Genomic DNA, 7524 nt, shown 5'->3' with positions numbered 1-7524 from the left:
GATGTCACCACACACAGAGATGCAAGGGGTTGCCTACCATCAAGCTCCAGCAAGCGTCAGCAGGCTCCACATGTGACTCCCCAATCTCTTCCACTGGAGACCAACCCTAGTCAGCCAGCACTGTGAAGACACAACTGCTGATAGCCAATTTCCTTTGAGATTCAAATTCTTCCAGGTCCTTGAGAGAAAAGTGAGAAGAGGAAAAAGGAAACTCAATGAGTGGTTAATAACCTGTGGTCTCTGCTTAAGCTTGGTGGCTGTTCATTGGATAGATGTGCTGACAAGTTAACAGAAGTGATTGTTTTTTCTTTCCAGAAGACGTCATGATAGACAAATGGTCTGTATCCAGAAAATGGCTTTCTCCTCACATAGCCGAATAGCACATACACAGACCCACAAATCAACTAATGAAACACATATAAGATTAAAGATGTTTAAATAGGCATCACATGGCAGTATAGCTCTTCTCCATTATTCTGCTCAGAACAGTTTTTCATTAGATGTTCCATCATAAAAATGATTATTTATTGAAGAAAATCATCAGAAGCAAAGGTGCTTTCCAGGACTGAAAAACAAAAACCCAGACACTGTTTTGATGAATTCATTCTGTTTTTCTAAATACTATGTGGAAAAGGTTAATGAATGAGGCTCAGGTAAGCCTGAGGGGTTTTATTTAAATCAGTGTATCAAAAGCTATGGCACATTCACAGCACTTTTAAGATAGGTTGTTGATAGGTATATTTCAAAGCAAACAACATCACTGCCCTGACAGACCAATTATATTACTTTACAATGCCTACAGGCACATAAATTATACACTAACATATTTTAGCCTACTCCTCCAGTAAGTCAAATGTTAAGGTTTCTGAAAAATCGTTCTCAGTTACAATGGCTTGCCCTGCCCCCTAGTGAGCTTTGAAGGAAATGACTTATTGCTGGAACCCAAATAGACTGTCAGTAAAACCCTCCATCCGTCAAGGGGGAGGAGTAGCTGGAGACCCAAAACAGATGAACTCGGATGTGAGATGGGAAGTGGCACAAAACGAATGGGACAAACAACAAGCCTGTCTTAATCAGAATTAGAGGGGAGACAGGAGCAGTTTAAAATGACAGGTATTTAAGATATCTTCCAGAAAACCTACGCAGGTTAAAGAGAAGATACAAGGGAACTGACAGTGATGAAGTTGTGGGAAGAAGGAAATGGATTTCTCAGTGAATGAAAGCTCCCCTGTTAGAATCAGGGAATGTTTCCAAGTGATTCTGAGGCATTCAGTTTGGGAGAGTTTAACAAAAAGAAATTGAAATAAGAGAATACATTCATCTAGCTACAAACCCAGATAAAAGGAAGTTTCAAGGATCTAGAAGACATTTTGTTTATTTATAGTATTTAAAAACCACAAACAAAGGTTAGTCATTTCTCTTTCCTTGGGCTTTTTTTTTTGCCCACAGACTGCTTGTCTGGTGTCCAAACATCACACAATGTGGGATGAGACCAGAAATACAGTAAAATGCCTCAGGAAGAAACGTAAAACTGTGAGACTTTCAAGCAATCGAATAATCAAAAAAGCTATTTTGTCCTCCTTGAACTACTGAAAATTGCAACGTATGTTTAAACACAATATGAAAGAAACACCGTCACATCGACCCTATTTTTTATGTCCCCCTTCTCTATCCATTTCATCCCCCTCTTATAATTATATTCAAATGAAGTGTAGGGCCATTATTTATAGTACTATTTTAGGTAAATTATTTATTATCATATTATGTACTATTTCCCCTTGAAAGCTAAGATTTCAGTTTTCAAATTCAAATAAGATTATAAGCAATCTCACAAAAGTTTTCAACATTTGGAGAGATATCTAATATCCCCATTTATATTGCAAATTCCCTCAGTCAAATTTTTTGGCTCTGATGATCGTAATTTTCAGGAAGTCCAAAATCTCATTTTACAGATGTGAACATTGAGACCCTGAGAATAACTTGCTCCCATTAAATAACTTTTGTCTAATTTGAAGAGAAAAAAGGGGTAATATAGGGTGGTAAATGCATTTTTAGAGAGTGGTTGAAGATTAAATTGTATCACAAGAAGCTATTACAAAGTCTAGCACCTCAAAGAGTTTAAACTACCCTGATTTTAAAAAATTATACAATGAATTTAGTTGAGATTTTAATTTATTGGAAAGGAATTTAGTATAGATTGTAATCTCCATGGAAAGGAAATTATTTAGAAGAGTTACCAACTTTTGTAGATAGACCAATACCTCCTTTCCCAAAGATGCCTGTGTCCTAATCCAGAGATATATTATGTTACATGTTGCAGATTGAATTAAGATTGGTAATCAGCTGACCTTAAAATAGGGAGATTATCCTGAATTATCTGGTGGGCCTGATGCAATCACAGAATCCTTAGAGTGAGACAGACACAGAGAGAGTCAGGGAGACGTGACTGCAGAACAAAAGCACGTTGAGATGCAGGTGCAGTGTTACTGGCTTTGAAAATGGAGGGAGTCAAGGAATGTGGGCAACCCTAGAAACAAGGAAACCGATTCTTCCCTGGAACTGCCATAAAGGAACACAGACCAGCAGACACCCTGATTCTAGTCCAGTGAGATCCAAGTTAGACTTCTACCCCATTGATTGTAGGATAATAAATTTGTATTGTTTTAAGCACTGAGTCTGTGGTAATTTATTACAGCAGCACCAGTAAGTTAAAACACGAGCTTTAACCAAATTACAAATTTTCATGTTTGTCAGATACTCTTAAACTACTGTTGAGATATGAGGATAGATATTGCTAGTGGACAAAAGCTGTGGATTCTTCTGCCTAATGCACTCAAAAACCAATTCCTGAGACACGGGTTTCAAAGAGAGAATGAGTTTATTACTACATGTATAGCAGGAGAATAGACAGCCTAACAGCCCAAAATCTGTCTCCCTGTGTTTAGGGATTTCTAGGTTTTTAAGGATTTTAGCAAAGGAAGATGAGGTCATTCCTTTTTTTTTCTTTGAAACTTATGCAACAAGAATCTGTCTCATGGTTTGGGAGGTTAGCAATTCAAAATCGAGGTCTCAATGGGCCATGCTTTCTCCTGAAGTCTGCAGCATTCAGATGCTGGCTTGCTGCAATCCTTGGGAGTCTCTGACTTGTGTGTCTGCCCTTAACATGCGTCCCTCTTTTCGGTCTGACCCTGTGACTTTCTCTTACCTCTGGTTTCCGCATTCTTCTGATTCATTGTGCCTGCATTTCCTCTCTTTATGAGGACTCCTGGCATATGGTTTGAGGCCCACCTGATTCATTTTGGCCTCATCCAAACTAGGATCTTCAAATACCCAGTTTGCAAATGAGTCCATAACTTAGTTGATAATAGCATTTTCAAAGGTGCTATTTACAAATGATTTCACACCCACTGGAACATGGATCAAGACTTGAACATGATACAATCTCCAACAGTTTCCTATATAAAATTTCTATTTTTCGATGAAATGCTACCGTGCATGTTAAATGTGTATTGTTCTATGAATTAAATAACACACATTTCATGACGATTAGTTTGGCTAAATAGTTATTTGGTGTCCAATAATCAGGTGTTCTGTCTTCAGTGGTCCTCCACAGGAGCCGCTTTCAGGTGGAGAACATGTTGCCAGTCAATCTCTCCTTCCTACCACGTTGCTCTGGCTCTGTGCCAACGCCCCTCTAAGTTCAGACTAGCCCGGGAATTTCCTCACTTCATGCTCCTATGGAGTTGGTCTCAGCATTGGCTCTGTCTTCCTTTTGGTGGTTCCATCCTTTGGTAGTTTTCTCCTTACAGCAAGATGGCTGCCAGGTATTCCAGGCTGTTATCCAATCTTACCAGCAACTCCAGTGGAAAACATGTGTCTCCCCCTTAAATTATTCAACTATTGGTCCATGTTTAAGTCTCATTTGGGTCTAACTGGTAACATACCCGTCTCTGTCATCATGAAACTAAGCAAGGACTGGGTCATGTACCTACCCAGGAAGGGGCAATTCCTCGAAGGAAAAAAGATGGCATTACTGAAGAGGGGTTATAGATGCTGGACAGACACAAACAGTAGATGTCCGCTGTAGAGGATACCTGATATCTTTATGTGACCATTTATATATATAAATAATAAATAATTAGATTGCCCGATGGGCATCCCCACCCTTTAATGCTCTGTACATACCTTCCACAGGCATTTCTTATCTTAAGCTCAAAGCAGAAAAGGAGACAAGTGTTATCACTATCATTCAATAGGAGAACATAAGTTGAAAGGAGGGGAGGCAGAGCTATCACTTCAGTACTGAAGGTATAAATCAAACAGAAGAAGTAGTTACTGGTCGACTTCATTAGCATTAGGACCTTTGCTCTATAAGAGAATTACCAGCTCTTACAATCACAAAGGCACAGGATAACGGCTTTTTACACTCATTTCAGATATCATGGTAGCTGGACTACAATTCAAAGATCTCAAGTATTTCCCTGTCTACTCCAAACATTCCAGAAAGCAAAAAGGAATTTTTATATAATGATTCACTAATCACTAAAATCATCCTTTAAATCCTGATTTCTTGGTTCCAATACAGATCAACATATAAAAATGTTAAAATACTGACTTTTAAGCTAAAGATAATAAATCTGGATGAAAGTTTTGCTCTTAAATGAGAAATTGCAAACATTTCATTTTGCCATTGCTTGAACAGTAATTTGAAGATCAACAGGGGTAGAATTTCAGAAGGTCTTACTTGAAATTTTCATAGCAAACACAATGAACACTAGCAACAAGGCTTGAGTTCAGGCATAGAAGAGGACATTGAGAAAAGGGAAACAAGGGAGATGGACAACATGGGGAGAAGGAAAAGGTGGGGGGATAACAACATGGTCAGCATTTTCTCCCCAAGCTGCTATGGCCTAAATGCTCCCCAGAGCTGAACCCTCTGTTTCTCAAATTCTTTAAAAAGAATTTGAGATTAAAGTATAATTCTGATTTTCCCCCTTTTTCACTGGAGGTCTTAGACTATGGATTAAGGCCAAAACATTTTTGTATAAAAAGAGTGTCTGACAATTTTCTATGTGTGTGTATGCACAAAACAAAGTAATTTTGTCTTCTCCTAAATAAACAAGAAGAAAACAAATGATTAAAATTATTGTGCCTTTTATGGGTACTTTTGGCTGAATTTGAACTACACTTTATCTAGCAGACATTTAATGCCAGAAAGACTGCTGAGAAACTCTGAGGTTCTTTTCTCTCTCCATCATTCTCTGATTTACAAGATAATAGAAATTACTCATTGGCTGAATAAGACCAATTATCCCTTTACCTCTGCCATTCTTAATCAGAAGCAAATGTTTAGAAATACCATATTCAATTCACTGAATAAGTACATTTGTTTATTTTTTCTACAACATTTTCAATATTAGACTTGCCAATCCTATTACCTATAATGCCAGTAAATATACTATCAAAACATAATTTTCTAGATATGTATGATGTATAATAATATACATAAACTTTGATGTATATATATATATATATGTATGAAAATTGTTCAACTTCTCTACCAATTTCTACAAGCAAATTTAGTTTGTTTTCCCATCAGCATAAATGCACGTGTTCTGAAATTAGTTGGTTTTGGTTTCATTTATCTTCCTTATTGGATTTTTAAAGCTCTTTGAAGAAAGAATCATTGCTATCGTGCTCATCTCTATGTGATATGTGATAAATTTTTTCATTCTTTTTAGTTGTGCTGCATCTGAGTCCCTTTCTAAATCTTCTAAATTTACATAAGGTAATTCTTTACCTTATGTGTGAAATTTTGAAGCCACTTTTCCAGGCTCCCTTGCAGCTAGAAATAGATTGCATCTATCTGTCTCTTGGCCTTTCTGAAGACTTAAAAAATTTTATGGTGTTCTGCCACGCACATAATGCTCTCCTGATGCTTTGCAAAGAGGACTTCTTCTGAAATCACACAATGATTCAGCACTTTTTACTCTCGGCCTTCATCAGCTGTGCTCTCCAATCTCATTTTCTCATCTTCTGCACCCTCCTTTCTCACACTATTCAATTCCTCTTTCTTATAAACATCCATCTTGGAACCTCCTTCTAGGATATCCAGGGTGATTTAACTGCCTTTTGTCAAACAACTTTTCCCTCCAGTCATTCAAAGGAATTTTGAAAATTTAATCATGAAGCACCCTATTCCCATTTTACTTCACCATCCTATTCAATTATTATCTCCTGAATCACATATTGAGTTTGGCATACCACTCATTCTTTTATGCAACATACCTACTTGCTTCTGGTGGATTTGTGCTTTGCACAATCTCTTCCCCAGGCATAAATTTCTAGAAGTAGATACTGAATTCAACTATTTCAATATGCCAGAATCTTCATGCGATGGTTTTCCAACAATGTTGAAAGACCATAGTCACTGCTATGTAAGTTCTAAATTACACATACACAATTTCCAACATGATGCAATATGAAATACATAAAAGAAACTTCTAAAAAGGTTATTTATACTGCAACCCAGTCCTTACAGTAAAATTTCCCTTTTTGAAAAGAAAATGCATCTAGAAAGAGCAGTTTAATTGAATTCAGGCACCAAGATAGTAGCTTTTAAAATTTAGGAAAAGTAAACTTAGTAGTACATCTCTAAAATGACATCATTTCGAACAGTTCTGCCAGAGGAGACTCACCACAAGCGTATTGTAAAAAGGGAATGGGAGTAGAGTTGCAGCTGTAGCTGAAGCAGAGACAATGAACATAAAGTGCCACTGCAGTGTGTGTGTGTGTGTATATGTGTGTATGGTGGAGAAGGAAACCAGGAGGATACTAGGCAAGTATTTGGGGGCAGACTAAGAGAGAAGTAATGAGAAAAGGAGCTTGAGGACAAAGAGGACAAATGATTTAGTTATGCCTTGAGTGTCCCCTGCTGGCATTGCCCACCAGCTTTAAAATCAAACTTTCTACTGTCCAGGGGTGCCTAAGACCAGTTAAAATGTCTTTCCCACATTTATGATCAATGGTTTTAAAATGGCAGAGATTGTGGAAGATATTTCCTTCTCCCCTTATCTCTCCTTTTTGCACAAAGAGATACTGCCAGAGCCACTCAATTTAACAATAAATCAGTTTTTCCTACCAGGCACTGATTTGCAGAAAGAGCTAATGTGCAGATTAAAAATAGACACGGCTGAGTGAAGCAATTTCCACCCTATGATATTTGAAAACACTGATAACTTCCATAGTAACTCACTCACTGCATTTTGGCTTCCTTCAGCTATGGTCTTTAGAGCTGTTTATTGTGGCCAAGAGGTTACACTGATGCTTAAAATGTTGAGACAATGTTGGTTTTCTGAAGCAGACAGAAATATAACTGGACATTAAATGGGAATTCAGTGTTTCTAAATTTAAAATTATATGGATTTAAGAGATGCTACTAAAAATTTGGAAGCTGAAAAATGTTGGTTCTGTGTGTTTTTTAATTTCCGTATTTAGAGAAATTTACAGAGGAAAGAAAATAGC

The sequence above is a fragment of the Tamandua tetradactyla genome, chromosome 1 (genome assembly GCF_023851605.1).
Source record: "Tamandua tetradactyla isolate mTamTet1 chromosome 1, mTamTet1.pri, whole genome shotgun sequence".
NCBI lineage: Eukaryota > Metazoa > Chordata > Mammalia > Pilosa > Myrmecophagidae > Tamandua > Tamandua tetradactyla.
This window is presented reverse-complemented; position numbering follows the sequence as displayed.